Source organism: Papio anubis, chromosome 6 (genome assembly GCF_008728515.1).
Source record: "Papio anubis isolate 15944 chromosome 6, Panubis1.0, whole genome shotgun sequence".
Classification (NCBI taxonomy): domain Eukaryota; kingdom Metazoa; phylum Chordata; class Mammalia; order Primates; family Cercopithecidae; genus Papio; species Papio anubis.
The window spans coordinates 143490410-143512590 of NC_044981.1; the positions used below are offsets into that span (position 1 = coordinate 143490410).

Genomic DNA, 22181 nt, shown 5'->3' on the forward strand with positions numbered 1-22181 from the left:
TCCTGATCTCTGTCATAATTTAGTCCAGAGAAATCTTGACCACACTGAAATCTCAGAAAACATCTGATCCATTACAGTGAAGACATTACATTAATTGGACCTGATAAGCAGGAGGTTGCAAGCACCTAGATGCCTTAGTAAGACACTTGTGATTTAGTGAGTAGGAAATAAAACCCACAGAGCTTTGGAATTCTGCCCAAATACCACAAAGATTTGGGATTTCTGCCAAATTCAAAGATTCTGGGAATCCTTTGTTGTAGATCATGTGGGATATCCCCTCCAAAATGAAGAATTAACTGCACCTTGAACTTCCCACCATAAAGAAAGAGTCACCTCATTTGACATGTCTTTTGATTTCAGAGGAAGCATATGCTACATTTGGTAACACTGCTGTTATCCATTTCCTGAGGATACCAGTTTTGAATGTTTCCCAGAGCAAAAGAGAGATAGCAATAGGTCCGGGTTGTGGTAAAAACTGTCCCATCACTTAGACATCATAAGCTAGCATATCTGAATGGTATTTGAATTCTGTCACAAATAGAGGCACCCTTTAGAGCCCCCAATATGCCTCTATAGGAAAAACATAATGTAGACACTAATATTTTGGAGTAAATTCAAACTCTCTTCTGCAAACAACTATTTCCACTTTAAAGGTATTCCTAATTTGCTACTGGATCCTGGCACAACCAAATAACAACACCTGAGCACAGCAACCAGGAGACTATATGACCTGAACTGCTCATCATGAATTGGATATCATCTGATCAAAAGAAAACCTAAAAGTAGATGTGTGCAGCAGCATCGAATTATTAAATAGGAATGGAGTATACCTAACAGGGACAAAAGGTGTCCAGAAAACTCAAATAACTCCTCTGAACAGAATCAGACTTCAAAGTATCTACTCCTACTGCTGTGTAGGCAGTTCCTCAAACCATGGCTATGAAGTTATCTATGACTATTAGCAAGGAGGAAAAATTGCCTGTTTGACAGATGTCAACTCCATCCAGAAATGAACAGCTGCTACACTCTAGACCCACCTGTAGCAGTCTGAAATTTCATCTGAAATGGAAATATTCCCAGTGGACAGAATTTCAGGTAGTACATTTGTTTTTCCACTTTCTGTGGAGAGATTGATGGTCTACCGTATGGATCCACAACGACTGCAGGGAAAAGCTAATGGAATGTCCATTTCATTAGTGACTTGGAAAAGCAAGAATTGGTGGCAAGGTATTCTGGGGACAAGACATGTGGACAGATTTCTCAGAATGGTTATGGAATTATATTAGTCTGTTTTCACACTGCTATAAAGAAATATCCAAGACTAGGTAATTTATAAAGGAAAGAGATTTAATTGACTCACAGTTCAGCATGGCTGGGGAGGTCTCAGAAAAATTACAATCATGGCTGAAGGGGAAGCAGGCACATCTTACATGGCAGCCAGAGAGAGAGACCATGGGAAGGAGTAACTGTCAAACACTTATAAAACCATCAGATCTTGTGAGAACTCACTATTACAAGAACAGCATAGGGGAAATTGCCCTCATGATCCCATCACCTCCTACCAAGTTCCTCCCTCAACATATAGGGATTATAGGAAAAACATTTTGAGAGGAGATTTGTGTGAGGACACAGAGCCAAACCATGTCAGGAATATTAGAATATTCATATCATATATAGAAGCCTACCAGAGGGCATCTACTGCAGAACAATCTCTTAATACTGATAGAGGCTAGCTGATCCTTAGTGTAGATGCCATTCAGCCTCCTTACTCAGCAAATGCAGTGCTCATTCTAAGTGGCTGTGGTAGTAAACTTGCAGGTTATACATCAGTGTCTTCATTCATTTTGGCTGCTATAACAAAATATCACAAAGCAAGCAGTTTATAAACAACAGAAATTTATTTCTTACAGTTCTGGAGGCTGGGTACTCCAAGATTAATTGACCAGCAGATTCGGTGTCTGGTGAGAGCCTCTTTCCTGATTTATAGGTGGTACCTTCTTGTGTGTCCTCACATGTTGAAGGGAAAACAAGCTCCCTCAAGCCTCTCTTATAAGAGAACTAAATCTCATTTGTGAGAGTTCCACCCTCCTGATCTCATCATCTCCCAAAGGCCTACCCCTTAATACTTTCACATTGGGGATTGGTTTCAAGATAAGCATTTGGAAGTAACACAAACATTTAAATAGTAGCAACATAGATTTTTCTCTCCCCAATGTTGCTTTGGCTATCATAATTGCTAGGTGCTAAGTCTGTCAATCATGGAGGCCAATGATGAGTCTGCTGTGGAACCATTCCCCAAAGGGACTACCTAGCTCCCTGCTGGATCCCTTCTATCTGGGAATGGAGAAGAGCTTTTGTCCTCAGGAATCCTAGGTATGGATTGGCCTCCCAGTCCACAATGTTTCTTCTAACATTCAGTCATGGGTTGAATTATGTCTCTCAAAAGATATGTTAAAGTCCTAATCCTCAATATCTCAGAGTGTCACCTTATTTGGAAATACAGTCACTGCAGATATAATTAGTTAAAATGAAGTCATACTGGAGTAAGGTGGGCCCTTAATTCAATTTGACTGGGTCCTTATAAGAAGATGGTATGAAGACATTGGGGATGAGTGTCACATGACATCAGAGGCAGAGATTTTAGTTCTATAGCTGCAAAGCAAGAACTCTAAAGATTGCCACTGAAATCAGAAGCTAGAAGCACGGAAGAGATTCTCTCCTAAACTCTTGACAGATCATGGTCTTACCAACACTTGAACTTCAGACTACTAGCCTCCAGAACTGTGTGAGAATAAATTTCTGTTCTTTTCTTTTATTATTATTATTTTATTATTTATTATTATTATTATACTTTAAGTTCTAGGGTACATGTGCATAATGTGCAGGTTTGTTACATATGTATACTTGTGCCATGTTGCTGTGCTGCACCCATCAACTTGTCAGCACCCATCACCTCGTCATTTACATCAGGTATAACTCCCAATGCAATCCCTCCCCCCTCCCCCCTCCCCATGATAGGCCCCGGTGTGTGATGTTCCCCTTCCCGAGTCCAAGTGATCTCATTGTTCAGTTCCCACCTATGAGTGAGAACATGCGGTGTTTGGTTTTCTGTTCTTGTGATAGTTTGCTAAGAATGATGGTTTCCAGCTGCATCCATGTCCCTACAAAGGACACAAACTCATCCTTTTTTATGGCTGCATAGTATTCCATGGTGTATATGTGCCACATTTTCTTAATCCAGTGTGTCACTGATGGACATTTGGGTTGATTCCAAGTCTTTGCTATTGTGAATAGTGCCGCAATAAACATACGTGTGCATGTGTCTTTATAGCAGCATGATTTATAATCCTTTGGGTATATACCCAGTAATGGGATGGCTGGGTCATATGGTACATCTAATTCTAAATTTCTGTTCTTTTAAACTACCCAATTTATAGTACTTTGTTACAGTGGCTCTAGGAAACTAATACATGTCCTTATTACTGGACTTAATGAATGCTTTATCCACTGACATACTGTACCACAGATGTTACCCTCAACCAAGAAAGTCACTTTGTAATGAAACAAATGCAGCAATAGTCATGCTCATGGAATTCATTATTCTTATCACATGTCCCATCATCTGGAAGCAGACAGCCTGTTGAAGGCTCAGCTCTGGCACAAGCTGAGGAGGAGGGGTTTGGAGTATTTACACAAGTGACCAATATATAATAATGTCCCCCCACTTCACACCATAGCTAGGTCCAGGAACCAAAGGGTGGAAGTGGGCATGTCCCCTCAATTTTAAGCCTAAAATCTCTGTGCTGAAGATTTTGCTTCTTGTTCCTTTACCCTTGGGTTTCAAAAGTTTGGAATTATGAGTTCCTAAGAAAAGAATACTTCTAACTGAGAACAAAGTCACAATTCCATTACTTTAGAAGCTAAATCTACCTCCTATTAATTTGGGGCTCTTATGCCACTGAATTGACAGGCAGAAAGGTGGCTATTAGTACTATTGGAGTGACCTATTCCTATAGCCAAGGGTGCTTGTTTTGTGCTACAGATTGTGGACAGGAGGTTATATGGGGAATCTATTGGATTCGCTGGTGTGCCTCTTATTACACCCATAATTATGTTTGATGGGAGTCTATACAAACTCAATTAAAAGCCAGAAAGAGTTAAAATTCTATGGGAATACAGTCACCATACCAGGTAAAAAGTTTAACTTGCCAAAGTTCTAGCAGAGGTAAGAGAGTACAGAATAGGTTGTGGGGAAAGGAGATTTCATAGAACAAGAAGTCATCAGCACCACTGGAAGAATATCTTTATCGGAGGGTCAGGAATTTCAGGAAAGCACCTGAGATCTAAAGACAACTACACATGGAGGCTAAGAGCCACTGAGAGATGAGAAGAATGTTTGGGTACAGAAGTTCAAGCAAATGTAAATTCCTTTCTTGGGGATTATGAGAGCATATAAGAGGAAAACTGAGCTACTACCTGTAGTCATGTGGAAGATTCTGATCAGATTTAGGAACTATGATGGTTAGTTTTATGTGTCAACTTGGCTAGGCTATAGCGTCCAGTTATTCAAACAAATACTAATCTAGATGTTGCTGTGGAGGTCTATTGTAGATCTGGTTAACATCTACAATCCCTTGACTTTAGGTAAAGGAGAGTATCCTCCATAATGTGAGTAGGCCTCATTCAATCAGTGGAAAGGCTTTAAGAACAAAATAGATGTTTCTGAAGAAGAAATTCTGATTCAAGACTGCAGCATGAAATCTTGCCCCAGAGTTTCCAGCCTGAGGGCCTGCCCTCAGATTTGCCAACCCACAATCGCGTAGCCAATTCCTTGAAATATATATAGTTGACCCTTGAACAATGTGAGGGTTAGAGGCAGAAACCCCTCTGTGCCGTCAAAAATCTGCATAAAACTTGACTCCCCAAACACCTAACCTGACCAGAAGCCTTATCAATACTCTTGACTAGAAGTCTTATTGAGAACATAAACAATCGATTAACACATATTTGGTAGATTATATGTATTAAATCTGAATTCTTACATTAGAGTAAACTAGAGAAAAGAAAATCAGAAAGAGAAAATATATTTACTATTCATTAAGTGGAAGTAGATCATCAATAATAAAGATCTTCATCTTCATTATCTTCCCATTGAATAGTCTAAGGAGGAGGAAGAGGAGAGGTTGGTTTTGTTGAGGGGTGGCAGAGGCAGAAAAAAATCCACATTATAAGTGAACCCATACAGTTCAAACCTGTATTGTTCAAGGGTCCACTCTGTGTGTGTGTGTGTGTGTTTGTGTGTGTGTGTGTTTGTGTGTGTGTTTTTGTGTGTTTGTGTGTGTGTGTGTTTGTGTGTGTGTGTTTGTGTGTGTGTGTTTGTGTGTGTGTGTTTGTGTGTGTGTGTTTGTGTGTGTGTGTGTTTTTGTGTGTTTGTGTGTGTGTTTGTGTGTGTGTGTTTTTGTGTGTGTGTTTTTGTGTGTGTTTGTGTGTGTGTGTGTGTGTGTGTTTGCGTGTGTGTGTGTGTGTACAGGGACAAACTGTTAAGGTAAATTTATCTAGGATCCACAGGGAAGTGGGTCTATTTTTGAGTCTCCTCAAACTTTTTTTCAGAGCTTGTAGATATTTTTCCCCAGAAGTTAATTTATACCTTAAGTTAAAATTTATATGGGGGCTTGGGGAGGATTCAAAAGTAAGTATTGCCTCTTCCTAAATTCTGTGTGATGATTTCTCATTCTGTTTTTACTATTTGTATCCATTTTATATTAAATCCAGTGATGTACTGAGCTGTAAATGCAAAAATGATGCTTTTGGTTTAACAACGTGAGTTGTATTACGTGAGGCTAACATGGATTATTTGCATCCAGTGTTCCTGTGAATCCTAGTGCAGCATCCACAGGAGTTCTGGCCAGCAGCCGTGGGCAGTGAGAAACCACAGAGAAATTATGTAGTTCCCTATCTTCACAACACAAGCTTGGCCTCACCAATACAGCGTTCGAACTAAAATCGACCAACCACCTCTTGCTTTTTGGAGAAAAGATTGAAATCTACTGAGAAAAAAAAAACGCAGACAGAGAATTTATAGCTGTTCAAAATAAAACTCATCTAAATTTATTTGACCCTCAAAAAAGACTACCATAAGATAAGAAAACATTAAGAACACATGGATAAATCTGGGAATGTTACCAAAAGTTGAAAAAGTTAAGTGAATTAAAAATAATAAACTTTCACTTAGAAAAACAACTTCTTAATTCAATGTTTCTCCAATTTGAATAATGTATGGAACTTCTTTGAGGGAAAATATTAGAAAAACAATTATTACTTAAAATCTTTTACTAGTATTACTTATATATGTACTGACATAAAAATGGGTATAAACTCCTTCTATATGCTCTTATACAGCTAAAATACCTAAGCAATTTTTCAGTTAAATTATAGCAAAATGACAAAACCAATGAAATTATATTTTAAAATATTAAATTAGTGTGATAATTTAAGTAATTATTTGTTGAATTTGCTTATTTGCTTAGATTTAAAGCAAATCAGTAAGGTTAATTTAATGAAAAACACAGCCACATAGATGCTTTAGAACCTTATGGACCACCATTTGGGTCTTTGTCATTGTTAATGTTACTTATTTTTAGACAATTCTCTTTACACACTGGTGAATTATTTTGATTAACTAAAGAATTTAATAAAGCACTACAAGTTTTTTTTTGTTTTTGTTTTGTTTTGTTTTTTTGGTTTTGTTTTGTTTTGTTTTGTTTTTTTGGAGACAGGGTATCACTCTGTTGCCCAGGCTGGAGTGCAGTGACACTATCTTGGCTCACTGCAACCTCTGCCTCCTGGGTCCAAGTGATTCTCATGCCTCAGCCTCCCAAGTAGCTGAGATTACAAGTATGCACTACCACTCCCAGAGACGGGTTTCACCATTTTGGCCATGCTGAACTCGAACTCCTGACCTCAAGTGATCCACCTACTTCGGCCTCCCAAAATGCTGGGATTATAGGCGTGAGCCACCGCACCCAGCCAACAAGTTACAAAAATTGATGACAATGTTTCAGTATCATTTAACAAAAAAGTCTTCATTGCTGATTTAATATGAGGCTGACTGCCAGCTTTGACAACTTGTTAACTGCAGAAACAGAACCTATGAAACCATAATTCACAGTAGGAACATGGAACAGCTATGATGCAAGCTATTCTGAGTTAGACATGCATAGACTAGGGATAGGCTTTATCTTATGGTAGAATCATTTGGATACAAGGAATAGAACCAATTCAACCTGGTTTCAGCACAAGGAAGGGGCTCTACCTCTGTTCTCTTAGTGGGGGAAGGGATGTTGGAATCAAGAACTGGCAAGTTGTTAGGATTTGAGGTAACTATTCTCTCTCTCTTTCTTCTTTCTCTCTCTCTCTCCCCCCACCCCCCGCCCCGCCCACCATATCTCCTCTCTCTCTCTCATTCTCCCTAAGTCTGTCTCTATATGTCTCTCTTTGCCTCTGTTGCTCTTTGCCTGTTCTTGTCTCTACCTACCATGCCACAAGGTCTTATCTCTGCTTCTAGCTTCGTATCTCTATTGTTTTCCGCCCATGTTGTCCAAATTTATCCATTTACACGTGAGTCGATGGCTGCTATTTCCAGTTCTGGCTTAACATCCTTTATAAATTCAAATGCTGACAAGGGAGAATCCCTGTGTCCCAATTTCAAATTTTAGGAGAGGGAATCTGGTTGGCTAAATGTAGACAACTGATCTCAAGCTGTGGCTGGTTTTCAGTGAGTGTCACATGGGTGGCTGCACACTTAGCAGTGGCTATGATCAGTCTCTATGAGAAGGACATAGGAGTTACAGAAAACATATCTATTTACATGTGTAATAAGGGCCTAAAACATCAGTTTTTCCTAAAAACTATTCATTAAGGTACTTGAAATATCCCATTGATTTTGACTTTAAAGAGGGTACCCAAAAACTGAGCCAGGAAATTACAGTACAGAACAAAAACAAAAGACATTTAAACACATGGAAAGAACCCCTGACATCTCCTAGAGAGAGGCAAGTGGTCTAAACCTCAAGGACTATTGTACCATTCCACCAAGAGAACACTACTGAAGATACTGCCTTGCGGCACTTAAAAGTAGGACTGGAAAATAAGACTTTGAATATAAAGCCTAGCCAAAGAATAATGTGATTATTTCCAACACTTTTTATGAAAAAGGGGCACGGGTAGGAAGAATATTTACTCCTTAAAAATTAAATATGATATTATAAAATTCTTTTAAGATCATTGTCTTCTGTAGTACTGTTATTTACACACAGAAGTAATATAATCGTTTCAATCATAAAAAAGTTTTAAACTGAAGTTATGTCCTCATTAAAAAGTAATGTTTATTAGACATAGGCAAAATTGGTGTCGAGTTTATGCACGGAGCTTATAATACTAAAGAGAAAAAAATGGGATTAAAATGTGTAAGAAAAATATAAGCTTAACGCTAAGCTTTAACAAGGACATTGAAAACCTGGGGATAATAAGTGGGGCTGTACAAATGAGGTACATCCTGCTGGAAAAGTTGGACTGAGTCTCTCTAAAACTAAGAAGGACAGTCTGGGAGAAAATGTTAAATAAATATATGCAAAGAGTGGGAGTGGGAGAAGGAAGAAAAGTTGAAATGGGGGCACAGAGAGAGGTCAGGCCTTTCATTTAGTGTTGACTAAGATGCTTGAGGAGCCGAGGGTTGCATGGCACAGTAACTGGAGTTTCAGAAGAAGTTCCAAGAGACGAGAGCTTGCAATTAAGGCAGCAAATTTGGTGAATTAGTTTGACAACAATATATAGCATAAATTGAATGATGGAGTGGACAGGGATTATAACTTTACCCTGTTATAATCAGCATCTTGTTCATCAGCATTAAAACTCACCTAAAGGGCCCAAGACCTACAAATCCGCAGTGTCCACTCCTTCAGCATTACCCAACCTACCAAAGCTGACCTCACATATCGTCATGACCTTTACAATCGAAACTCCCCTCTCCTGAACTCTGATTCCTGGTTCTCTCTGACTGATTCCTGGTTCTCGCAAGAGGCCAGATCTCAGCTAAGCAGTCGATGAAAGGCATTCACTGCACCTCATGTCCATGCCCTAAATAAAACTCTTCCCTGCTACCAATGTGAGACAAACCCAAATGAGTCTCAAATTCGCACAGGGATAAAAGTGTCAAAATGATTCCTTGGAGGTCAGAAAGAAGAGAGATGATGCGGGTTACTAGGCACTGCAGGGAGGAAATGATGGGAAAACCTTGAGGTGATATGGGAGTGGGGCAATGAGAATCATCATGGGAAAAAGCAATAGGGAGAATAAGATGTACACATGAGGGACACTTGAGAAAATAAAAATAAATGGATCAAAGAGTCAGAGGAGAACAAAAATCATCAAAGAAAGACAGAAAAGCAGATCCACAGAAAGCAACAGAAAAACAAAGTAAGTAAGCTATAACTAGCATTACTACTGAAAATCCATGTTCGATCTGGCTCATGAGCAAAACATTAATAAAACTTAAGAGAATGAGAAGGGTAGAAACTTCTGCAAAGAAACCTAAGACAAGATTTTTAATGATTTTGGATTTACACCTCCTCTTTGCTAATCAATAAATATCATCAAAATATTTGTCTATTAAAATTATACAATCATATAATTTGCTTACATTTGGAAATGACCTACATTGTAAGATACACGGCTTTATGGCTATTAATAAACTATCCTACACATGTGACCAATAATTAGCCAACTACCCCTAAAGCTTCATAGCAGTGTAACGTAAATGATTTATCAATTTTCTAAGTGCAGCAAATCACAAGGATATTAAAGGAATTAATAATCTCATAATGATATAAACCCAAGAGTCTTCCTCCACCTTCTCATTAAATATAAGCACAATGGCTGACTGCAGAGTGCTCCATAGGAGCTATGAGAACAAAACTTGAAGTCTGTGATCTTGTTTTCTCTGACAAAAGAAAGTATGAATAAAGGGGAATGATGAAAGTTTCTCAAGAACCATATGCATTCTTGGTTATGTCATTTATCTCTTACCTGGAGTTAAGTGCCATCTCAGGTGGATTATATTGCTGGGTTACGCTCTCACCTGTATGAGTGTCTCACAGGTAATATCTGATGAGTCCTTCTTATACTTTTCAAGATTTATCTATAAGAAATAGAATGCTGAGAGCACTTTATATCCCTATCAGTGTCACTGATAGTACCACATTGATACAGAATAATCATTAAAAAGCTTAGTTACGTTTGCTTGAAGAGCCCAGATGAAAGACTACGTCTACAAAACTGTTGACAAGTTTATTATAATAACCAAGCTTTTACAAGGTTATTTCTTATTTTCTTTTTATTTTATTTATTTTGTGCCACTACTTAATGTAAGAGTTGGAAACTTCTAGAAGAGTCCTGTGGGGATGGGAAGATTAATGTTCCCGTTTTTGTTCAGATTTTTGTTCCCATCTTTTAGAAAATTCATCCAGGTAAGAATTTGATTGATTTGAAGTGCAATAGTCCATCATCTCCTCAAAGATACTGTGATGCTTAGGGCAGCCAGGTAGGCAGAGGGCTAGAGAGGCATCCAGGCAGCAAGAGGACACACACTATTGCTCCCGAGTGACTTTTGTGTGATAGCTCCCATTTGTTCTGCTCAATCGTTTTCATCAGAAATATCGGAATAAAGATTTTGTTTTATTTTTGGTTATGTTGGTGTGGAATACTCCATATTGATATGAAATGCTCATTGTAGAAAAATTGAAACATAGCGATGAGCAAATACAATAAAATAAAAACAAGCCATAAACTCACCACCCAAATTAATCATCACACTAATTTTTTTGTTAATTCTTTTTCTGTCAGAATTTTTTCTTTGAATACATTTGTTTAAACAAACATTGTTTTGTATTATTTGGTAAACTACTTTTTAAACTCAATAAGATATATTCCATGACAAATATATTCCATGTGAATAAATATTATTTCTATACTTTAATTGCAAATAGTTATACATCATATAACATATATAGACATCTAGATAAACAATCAGACATTAAGTTGACAGTAAAATTTTAAAAAATAAAAGAGCACAACATTAGTAATCTAGGGCTTTCAGGGAAAGAGTTACTTCAGATAAATAAATTAACAATCAACTAATACAGGAAATTGTATTAAGCAGAAAGATACAGAGATCTCACTATAAGTATGTCCTGATCTCAGTACAAGAGGCAGATATGGATAACAAAGAGATCCACATTTGTGGTTTTCTCCTTAAAATATTATACCCTATCCCCTTTTATTTTATTTTGATTTATTGTTAAGAGATAGGGCCTTGCCATGTTGCTCAGGCTGGTCTCAAACTCCTGAGCTGAAATGACCTGCCCACCTCAGCCTCCCAAAGTGCTGAGATTACGGGCAGGAGCCACCGTGCCCAGCTCCCCCACCCCCTTTTAAATAATCATTTAACTATATCTGTATGGACTATAACCATTGACTATTATCCCATGTATCAATAGTCAGTCTGCTTTTTTATTTTGGGTTCACCACTCATTGTCACTGCTCAATAACTGCCCAATAGCTTTCTGGCTGTTTTTCCTAACTCCAATTTGTCATGGACTGAGAAGCTGAAGGTCTTAGCTTATTAATGAGTGCATATTAAATAAGGCCCAATAAATCTATGAGGGAAGTATCTGAGTCAGTAAATATCATCCATTGTTTTTATATATCATTTTCACTTATGTTAACTTACATGACAACATATTCATAAAAACTGTAGGTAATTATTAGGTACTTCATGCTTTTACAGAAAAGAAAACCAAGACTTGGAGAAATGAAATAATGTATTCAATGTTGCCTGGCTATAAAATTTGTAGAGCAAGGGCTCAAACCCAATTCTTCTTATTCCAAACTCACTCTAAAAACTTTGTGAAAAGTAACTTTAGTTTTTTTTTCTTGCTTCTGCATGAAAAAATTATAATCCAGAGAAAAGTTTTCTAAAACATGTTTTATGAAACACAAATTATGCAATAAAAGAGGAAAACACTGGACCAAAGAAACATTGCAGGACTCCTCAGTGATTGTAATATGCTAACGTGCTGCATAAATCTCCAAAAGCAGCATTTTCATAATTGCTTGGACCTCCGAGATGATCCTGTGTAACAGCACACCCCTGCAGACTTCTAAGAAGTACATTACAGAAGATACTGTCCTGCTGCGGGGCTCGGGGAAAGGGAGGCTCACCAGATGAGAGAAGAGAGGCTTGATTATTAGTCTTTGCATTCATCTCTCATTTACAATTTGTTAATAGGACAAAGATTAAAAAGTAAATTCTGGAAAACTTGATGTTTAAGTGAATGATTATCTTTTGATAATGTAGAAAATTACTTCTAATAAAAAGGATAGATCAATCTTTCAGGAGTAGCTACAGAATACTCCTATAAGCTACTGTTAACATTTAATCAGATGAAAGTGTAAATTCACAGAACACTCAGATATAAAATGGAAATTCTTAGGCTGGATTTCGAATGAAATCATGTCCTGTGACTGACTGCAGCACTATTATACCGGAACCTTCCACTGAGATATGATACACTGTCCCGATATCTCAGTGATCTCTTGTAACACAACATTTCCATCTCATACTTTATTAATGACAAAGATGAAAGAATTCTCACTGTAATTCAATACTTCTCATCTTTACAAGTTCCATACCATAAAAATATTTGAGAAATTGTTTAAAATTCAACAAATCATTTTTAATATAGCTAAATCTGTTTGCAGTTGGTTAAAATATTTTCATGAAATACCATCATTTTTTAAAATAACAAAGAATGTCATTTTATAGCCTAAAAATTAAGAAATTCCCCACCTTTAAAATGGTGCCCAACTTGCCTTGTTGATATTCTGCATCACAGAAATCCTACTTTTGGCAACGTGTTGCCATCACAATCTGTGAGTGAGAATTTTGCTAAGCCTTTTATATTTATTATCTTATTTAATACTTAAAACAGCCCAACAAAGTGAGTACGCTAAAAATAATATCCGATTTTTAAATTTTCTGGATGAGGCAGAGCTAGGATTGGATGCCAGGCACCCTGACTACAAAGTTCCTTTACTTAACCCACCTTTCTCTGAGATGCTCATATTTAGTTAGTCATTTCATACATGTTCCTATTTAAGTCATTTTAGTAGTCATAGAAGGCTTAAAGGGAAAGATATATTCTCAATAAGATGCCGCTATTTCTTTAGCAAGCTTCTTGGGACTACAAAATATCCCTTCATTCATTTGATACCTAACCTCCACTCTTCAATTAGAAGTCAAAAGACCATGATCTCATGATTTCTTTTCCCTTTTTGGCATTTCTGCTGTCTCATCAAGGCCTTTACAAATGGAACTTAAATTTGATTAACTGTAGTATAAGCAAAACACCAAATAAAAATCAATGAGGATTATATGCATGGCAAAGGAAGGCAGCTCTAAAACTCAAAACAGCTTCACCAGAAACCTCGTGGATACTCAATCTGCAATTTTGGCTTTTGTATAAATTAATTTTAATTCCAAAGCTGAGAAAAGGGAGAGGTAATCATATGACTAATTTGGCCTACAGTACAGGAGAAGTTGGCAGTGGTATTATTAAAGAGCCTAGAAGGGCATCCTATCAATCAACCAAAAATTATTTATTAAATATTTACCGTCACCACCATTATGCCACAATGCTTAGAATCCCAGCCCTTGAGTTATCAGTTGTGGTTAAAGCACAAACAGAGAATAAGAATATCTTAATGTGAATGTATATTACCTGGAGAGAAAAATGGCATTAACTCCTTGACAACCACTCTTACAGTAATGTTAATATAATACAGAACCCAAAGGAAATAGAATAAAATACAGGTTAACTATGATTGATTCTAGAAAGGTCACATCAATGAAGTGGAGCTCTGTGAATCCAAAGATGTACCGGAGCTGTGGTGCTTAGTTCTAGAAGGTAGCATCAATGTACTAGCTATGTACTAGATACTAAGAAAATGAAAGAAAATATATTGTTGAGGTAGAATATTGGGGCCAAGACCCCAAGCTTATCTGCAACTCATGAGAGGTTTTTTTTTTTTTTTTTTTTTTTTTTGTCCTCCAATTGTCTGTGTTAGTTGGTGACTTATTTATAACGTGAAATGCATTCTGTCATCTGAAGCTGAGGCCCCACAAGTAGAAAAAGGTCCCTCCCCATTCAATGTAGGAAAAGGCCAGAGGTATATTACATAAAACTAGTATTATACATATGCAGAACTCCTGTTCTAAGAGAATTACAAAGGAACATACATGGATTTTCTGGTATCCTCTCATCTACAAAGGCTCTCATCTTCCAACACAGCATGTTCCCTATCCAGTGGTTCAACTGGTTCTCTAAAGGGAAAAAAACATTTTATATAAATATTACTACTTTAAGAATATGTAGTGCCAAATTTAGAAAAATAATGATAAAATATTTAAGATACAATAATCTTCACTGTGTATTCCATACCACTAACTTCAGTGTGACTTTCTGTTTCTTATAGTGTAGTGACAGTGGATTTCACTATCAATTTGTTTTTCATTCTATCCTCAACCATAGGGCTACTAAATCGGACTGTCTATAAATGCTTAATGGTGATCTCATTAGAAAAAATGTCACTCATATCATTGACAAATGAGTACAGTTCTGATACCAATGTTTTTGATATTTTATTTTACATTAAAGAGACTACAATGAAACAACAAAGATACATGTCAGATTTCACTCAGCTTTCGATGATGTGTGCGACTGCTTTGCTAAATTATATGAGTTTTCCAATACTAGAAGAATATTTTCTTACATTTATGTGCTACTTCCAATGTAACAGCTACAAACACAACACAATTTTAAGATTAATCCATATTGTTCATTTTTGTCCATAATTTTAAAGTCTAGATAATGAAGAAAACAATAATTTATAGCATTCATGACTTTTGTAATATTAATATTTCCATCATGATCAATTTCAAACTACCCACACCAGACTGAGAAGAGCAGCATACCATTATAAGACATACGTATAATACATACAGACACAATAGATGTAAATAACACCAATAGCATAGAGAAGAGTGACCTGTAGTATGAAAGGACAAGTCTTGAGTATTTATTACCTTTGTTTTAACATAATGTTCAATTTGTTTATATAATTTAAGTTTAACAGCAAAATTGCTGAAATTTTGTCAGTTCTTGCGAGCCTGTGTGAGCTGACTCCAGCATTTCAATGCCTCTGTCCCTCCTAGTTGCCAGAACAGAACACTTCCCCATATTAGTCTTTCTAGATGTGTTTCCTCAGTTGCAGGATTATTTTAGAAATGCCCTACTACAACTTGTTTGGTTTTAAGATTCTCATTATTATTTCCTGAAATGAAATGCAATATAAGAGATAACCAAGGGACGCAAAGGAGGATGGTCAATTATCCATTAAAGAGAAAACTATGAGACAATGAAAGGAACATAGGATTTGGAGTCAGAAGACCAAGACCTGGGTATGAGACTTAGTCCTATTATCTTAAATGTATCTTTTAAATTTTGACCTTCAGGATTCTTATCTGTAAAACACAGCTAATAGTCACTTACTTTGCAAGTTTTTTAATGAAAAATACATGAGAATAGCCGTGAACGTTTTTACAATTAAAAATTACAATCTAAAATAAAACATCTTATAATATGCTATTCTTTTATATGAGTTTAACCTTTCAGAACTCTTTTTGATAGAGAAAACAGTCATGTATTAGATTTTAGTCGCTACCTTATTACAACTAACAATGTGATTAAAGGCATTTTTTTGGTTTGAAAAAAATCTTTTATCTATTACAAAATAGGTAGATTTGGGTATGAATAGTTACATTAAAGGAGATATCAAGTGTACTCAACTAGGTCCAGGAATGGCATTCAAAAGACCAGGATTTTACTCGTTCAACAAAACTTGTGACACAATTTGCAATTTCTCTGAGGCTTATTTTGTTTATCTTTAAACTGCAATGATTGAGCAAAATAATCTGATGTTCTAAGTCTAAATTTGATGATAGTTTCTTTACCACCTCATTAAAATTTCCTTTTAAATGCTAGTACTCATTTAAGTGGTAATTTATAAAGCTACCATTCCTAGCTTTTAGAGTCTCATTCTCACAGTCAGCTCTTATGTAGCGTGTTAGTCTGCTCACGCTGCTGTAACAAAATACTGTAAGTTGAATAGCTTATAAACAACAGAAATTTATTTCTCATAACTCTGGAAGCTGGGAAGTCTAAGATCAGGGCACCAGCAGATTCTATGTCTAATGAGAGCCTGCTTTGTGGTTTATAGACAGTGACTTCTCACTGTGTGTTCACACAATGGAAGGGCAGTGGGTTCTCTCTTGGGCCTCTGTTATTAAGGCACTAATCCCAATCATGAGGGCTCTGCCCCCACGACCTAATCCCTCCCAAAGGCCCCACCACCTACTTCTATCACTTTGAAGGTTGGGATTTTAACACTGAATCTGGAGAGGACACTGCACTCAGACCATAGACTATAGGAACATGGTTGAAATAGGCCATTTCTTTACAGAGGAACGTTCCACAGTTCCTTTGTTATTCTAGCTACACAGTGGCACATATTCTGCTTTTTAGTCACAGGGATGTATAGAGAAGGGACATGCAAGTAGACCGAAAATTTTAAAACCAAAATTTGAGAAGCCACTTTCTGAGATAAAAACATAAAACTTTTCTGAAGATATAACACAAACGAAACATGAATTCTGATTTTTCTATGCCTTAGTGTTTTGCCCTTAAGAAGATACCAAATCCAAGAAGTTAAGAATGTTTAGAAACACTTTCTTTCTCTTTTTTTATCCTTTTAATACGTACCTCCAAGTCTAAGTTCTGATATCTCACCTCTAGTTGGTCCTTAGACTTGCTGCTTCCTCCTAATAGGCCTGTCCCCTAACCCCTGAGCTTCCATACTCCAACTCCCTGGCCCACAACAGAATATGTGCTTCCAATTTAGGTAAAAATAAAACTACAGCAAATAAATATATAACCTTCAATACAAGTAAGAATCATTTTATGTATAAGTGAATGTGACAACTGCCTGCCTGTTACAGGGTCAGGTGAAGAAGTAAAAATGCCCCCTGGGTAATTCCTGAGATGATGTGAGACCTTCCTGGAACTTATTTATTACACAGTAAGGAAGAGTAGGATGCTCTTTCTGGAATATTTTTCTTGGGAACTTAAAATATAAACCTCGATCACTGACAAGGTGGCACTTTGAGATTAAGCCATGGGAAATCTAGCAAGATTTACAAATACAGCAGTCTAAGAATAACAGCCTTCCTGCCATCTGTGATTGGCATCATTATTATAGACTCTATTATAATCTTATCTCGTTGTCCAACGAAGCTATTCATTCAGTGACTAAGCTCACGTCAAAGATCAGGCAGAGTTTACTTACTTGCGGAATAAAAAACAAAGCTTTTGAAAAACACCATCTCATTGCACAGACCGAACCAAGAGTGTCTATGACATGGTGCAAGGTGCTTATGATATAAGGTGGCAGCAAATGAAGTCAAAACAGAAATACCAGCTGAGAAGGTGTTTAATCTTCAAGGTGTGAGGTATTATATTCTAGCACTCTCTCTGACTGATATCAGACATGCAGGGAAAAACTAACTAAAACATATGGGAAAAGTGCACTTGTGTCCCTTTGATGTCTGTGTTGGCAAAGCACCTCAGCGTTCACATCCAGTCTTTAATAAAACAGCTGAAGTTCCTGGTTTGTAAATAAAGGAAACTAAGAGATTGCTCTGTAATGTCTGTAGCACACACAAAAATATAACTTCAATGCAGGCCTGAAACCACGCATCTCAACATACACACACACACCCCCACACACACCTCTTAGAGTTATCTTGTAAGGAACTCCATACCTGCTTCTATCACGGCCTGCAATTTTCAAATAATTTTTATTGTGGAAAACTAATGAATTCCTACAAACCCTTCAACACCCTTTTTTTTTTCACCATGAAGGAGAGGGAGAATACGGCAGATTGTCCATATATTTAAATGTTGAGAGAAGTTGGAGTTCCTCTTTCCCATAAGGAAGAAACTAAAGGCCATAAACACATTGTTAATAAAGCCAATACAGGTCTCTACACAAGGAATGATCAATGAAATGCATAACTAGCTTTTCAGCAGAAGTCAGGGACAGATGTAGTAGCATCAAGCAAAAACAAGAATAAAAGGATAGATTTTGTCAATGATTCAGGCACTTCCAAAAGAGTCCTGACCTCCAAATCTGTAAAGGGAATAAGGGCCTGCCAGAGACCCAAAGTAAAGAGGATACTCTTGACACCAGAAAATCCAATCTTCATGTGCTTGGATCGACCTTCCAGGTGGCTCATTCTGAGAACCACACAGCCCAGGGTGTGCAGACAGCAAGTCCTCTACCCTCAGTAACGATGCTCACATGAGCTTCCACACTCCTCTGGACCTCATGCCATCTCATACCAATAATGGGTGAAACCTAGAAGACAGTGAAATGGATCTGTGTTTTGTAAGCTGGTCTGTTCCATTCACCCAAGACAGATGTGTAGAATTTTAGGAACTAAGGATTAAAGCAGAAATTTGAGATCACTTAATCCCAACCCCGCCCAATAAGAGAATTTCTTAAAGGACTCTTCAGACTGTGGTGGTGGTTCTGCTTTGGCCTCAGTCCACTACATACATTGAGAACATGCGGTTGTTACTGATGGTCCAAATTTGGGCCACTGTAAATTTTAAGAAAACTCGTCCTTCCTGGTATCTGGTTCCCTGGTTCCCTGTGTTTTATATCTGGAGATTGTGGTTCATCTGAGAGACAGAGAAAGAGAGAGACAAGATACATTTTTTAAGAGTTCATAAGTCAACTATTATAGTTTTTAGTTCTAAAAAGTTTGTAATATTAACATCAAGTATATCAACACCCAATTTTTAGGACATGGTACATTTTTTAGAAAATTGTCAGTCTCTTAGTGTGGTACCATTCATATTCACTATTATTTCTAAAACATTACTGAGGGAAATTCTGCAGTTGTGTTTGTAAATCCTTTCAGTAAACTATAGGAAAATTTAATTAAAATTAAGATGATTTCTTGTAAAAGAGATTAGCATATTTCAGACTTTAATTCTACTTTTTCAGCTGGAAAAGTAACTTTCCTGCTTTCGAATATGGAAGAAAAAAGGTCAAATGGAGTTTATCGTTCATCCAAGTGATACAGCATCTAGTGAAACAGTGGGCTTGTCTCTTCCGTGTTCATCTTGTGCCTCTGTAGCAGTCTTTTTCACAATTCTCTGCTCACTTTCATCTGTTTTGATGTTCTCCCAGACATCTGCCACCTTTTTCAATGCATGTAACAAGGCCCTCCTCATTCCAACTTTTGAGTCCTTTAAAACCTGAATTAATCACGTTTCCTGTAAAGTGCCATTGATTTCTTTGTTTCTCTTTCATTTTTTTCCTAAAAGTAATTAGTGATTTTACTCTCAGATTGTCACATGCTTATTTCTAAGACCTAATCTCCCTTTAAGAGTATCTGGTTTTATGATGTGCCTATCTCTTTTTTGTCAGCCTTGGGAGCCCAGCTTCTATGAAATCTAGAGGTATCCTTGACTAGGACTAATATCTCTTTACTTTTGTTTTATGCATCCCAAGACATTTTCACCCAAGACGCTTATCTTTTATACAACTCAAAAATTGCTTTATTTCATCCTACCAATAAAGCCTTATCAGGGCTCTGTGTTATGACTCTCTATCTTAGAATTCCCATGTGAGAGGGCTTCGTGAAGATGCATATTAATCCTACCTGTATTTGAATTAAAAAAATGAAGTCAAACTTTTTCTGATGGACAGTAAATCTGTTTGGCTGATTGGTTTGAAATGATGATGGGCTTTGCCAAATAGGTAAATGATAAATACTTTCCATAAATTAATCCTGTAGTCCTGAGATTTTGACAACAGTTTATTTAAAGTGCATGAAAAGAAAGCATTTAATCAAAACTATTGCACTTATTAGTAGATGTGTACCAAAATTAATAAAAGTTATTGAATACCTCTCAGCAAAGCCTTTTTAATATACTTTCTATAAATTGAGCAAGAAAATAACCCTAATAACAGGGTGACAAATCATTTCGCAAATCAGGATCCAAATGGAAGGGAACTTAATTGAATTGTCAGCTGACAGATAATTAAAATATTTTTGATGATGTATCACTAGAAGGATTTTTGGCACATAACTTGGAAGGAGTTCAAATAATTGAATGACATTGTTCTACTAAAATTCCTTCCATTTCTATCTACTTATTTATGATAACAAGCTTTCTCAGTGGTTACATATATATAAAATATAAAAATATGAATATAATTGATTTTGAATCTCACCTCAACCTGATAATAATTAATATTTGTCCAGGAATAGGCTATTCTTCTTATTAAGGGATTCATTTTCAGTATGGTTTACTTTTTACCTTTAATAAGTATTTATCAAAATTTATATTATGTTGTTTTGATCAATTATGTACTACTAATAATTTTCATAGCACTAAATATGGAAGAAATTTAGAATCTTATTGTCAGAAAACTAAAAATAATTAAATTTTAACATACATATATTTTTGTTGCAGAGATATATGATAGATGACCAATAAAATACTTTCAGAAATATAAAAGTATATTGCATTAGGGTAAAAGTTGACAAGAGAAATATGGAAATATGAGCTCAAACAAGAAAACAAAGACAAATTTCCCAACTCCTAAGAATTTCTTTATGTATTTTTAAATAAATGCTAACATGGGTGTCTTGAATCACATGATTTCGAAACTGGAAAAAAAAATTAAAGGTTAACTGTTAAAATGCTCTTCATGCTTATTTGCCTTATTACTCCAAATAATTCTGAACAATTTTGTCCGTCTTCAAACACTCGATTGACTTCTGAATTTTTCTATATTGAGTTTAAATGGTTACCAAAGATACAATTTCTGGGGCAATATAAATATTGACATTTAAAATTCAAAAAAACAATTATGTTACTTTTAAAAATATAGCCCGAGGTGGCGGGCGCCTGTAGTGCCAGCTACTCGGGAGGCTGAGGCAGGAGAATGGCGGGAACCCGGGAGGCGGAGCTTGCAGTGAGCTGAGATCCGGCCACTGCACTCCAGCCTGGGCGACAGAGCGAGACTCCGTCTCAAAATATATATATATATAGCCCATGGGAATACAAACGCCAAGACAATTTCACACTACCATCATCTCTATCCTTCATATCTTAGGTGTACCCCTGCAATACCACTTCTCTTCTCCTATTATCCTCTTCTGAATGCTTCCCTCATTCTGCAGCTATCAAGGGGTTTTCATAAAGTCAAAATTTTTCGAAATTTATTTTTTAAACTCTATTTCTTTTCTTGACGGAAACTTTTTTATAGATATATCATAGTTGTACATATTTGTGGGGAATATGTGATATTTTTATATGTATACAAGAAGCAATGATCAAATCAGGGTAACTGGAATATTCGTCCCCTCAAACATGGATGGATTTTCAGTTCCATCCCTTCACAAAGGCTAGATTCTTTTTTTTTTTTTTTTTAAATTTATTTATTATTATTATACTTTAAGTTGTAGGGTACATGTGCATAACATGCAGGTTTGTTACATATGTATACTTGTGCCATGTTAGTCTGCTGCACCCATCAACTCGTCATTTACATCAGGTATAACTCCCAATGCAATCCCTCCCCCCTCCCCCCTCCCCATGATAGGCCCCGGTGTGTGATGTTCCCCTTCCTAGATTCTTACAGTACTCATTCTATAATAAGCATATGTATAAAGACATCTACTGCAGGCATTAAATGTATACGAAAGGCACTTGTCACTAAATCATATATAAGTAAACATCAAAATAATAGAGAAACTATATAGTGTCTGGATGATTGATTTTTTTAAAAAGTTCCTCCTAACATGGTTCAACAGCTGATCAAATATTTACAACCTGGTATATTGACTGTCCTTGAACAGTATAATCTATTCCTCAGTTACCATTAGATCAGTACACTCTTAATATTTTGTTTGGTTCTTTAGCTAATAC

General features: G+C 36.5%; 1 long non-coding RNA gene across 1 annotated transcript in view; it reads right to left on the bottom strand.

The window, feature by feature from the left end:
- Positions 1-11479: 11479 nt before the first annotated feature.
- The window catches only part of LOC108585610, a 234858-nt gene continuing 224156 nt past the window's right edge, over positions 11480-22181 (bottom strand). The window contains exon 5 of the long non-coding RNA XR_001902186.3: positions 11480-18609. This is a non-coding gene — a long non-coding RNA (uncharacterized LOC108585610). The remainder of the gene's footprint in view (positions 18610-22181) is intronic.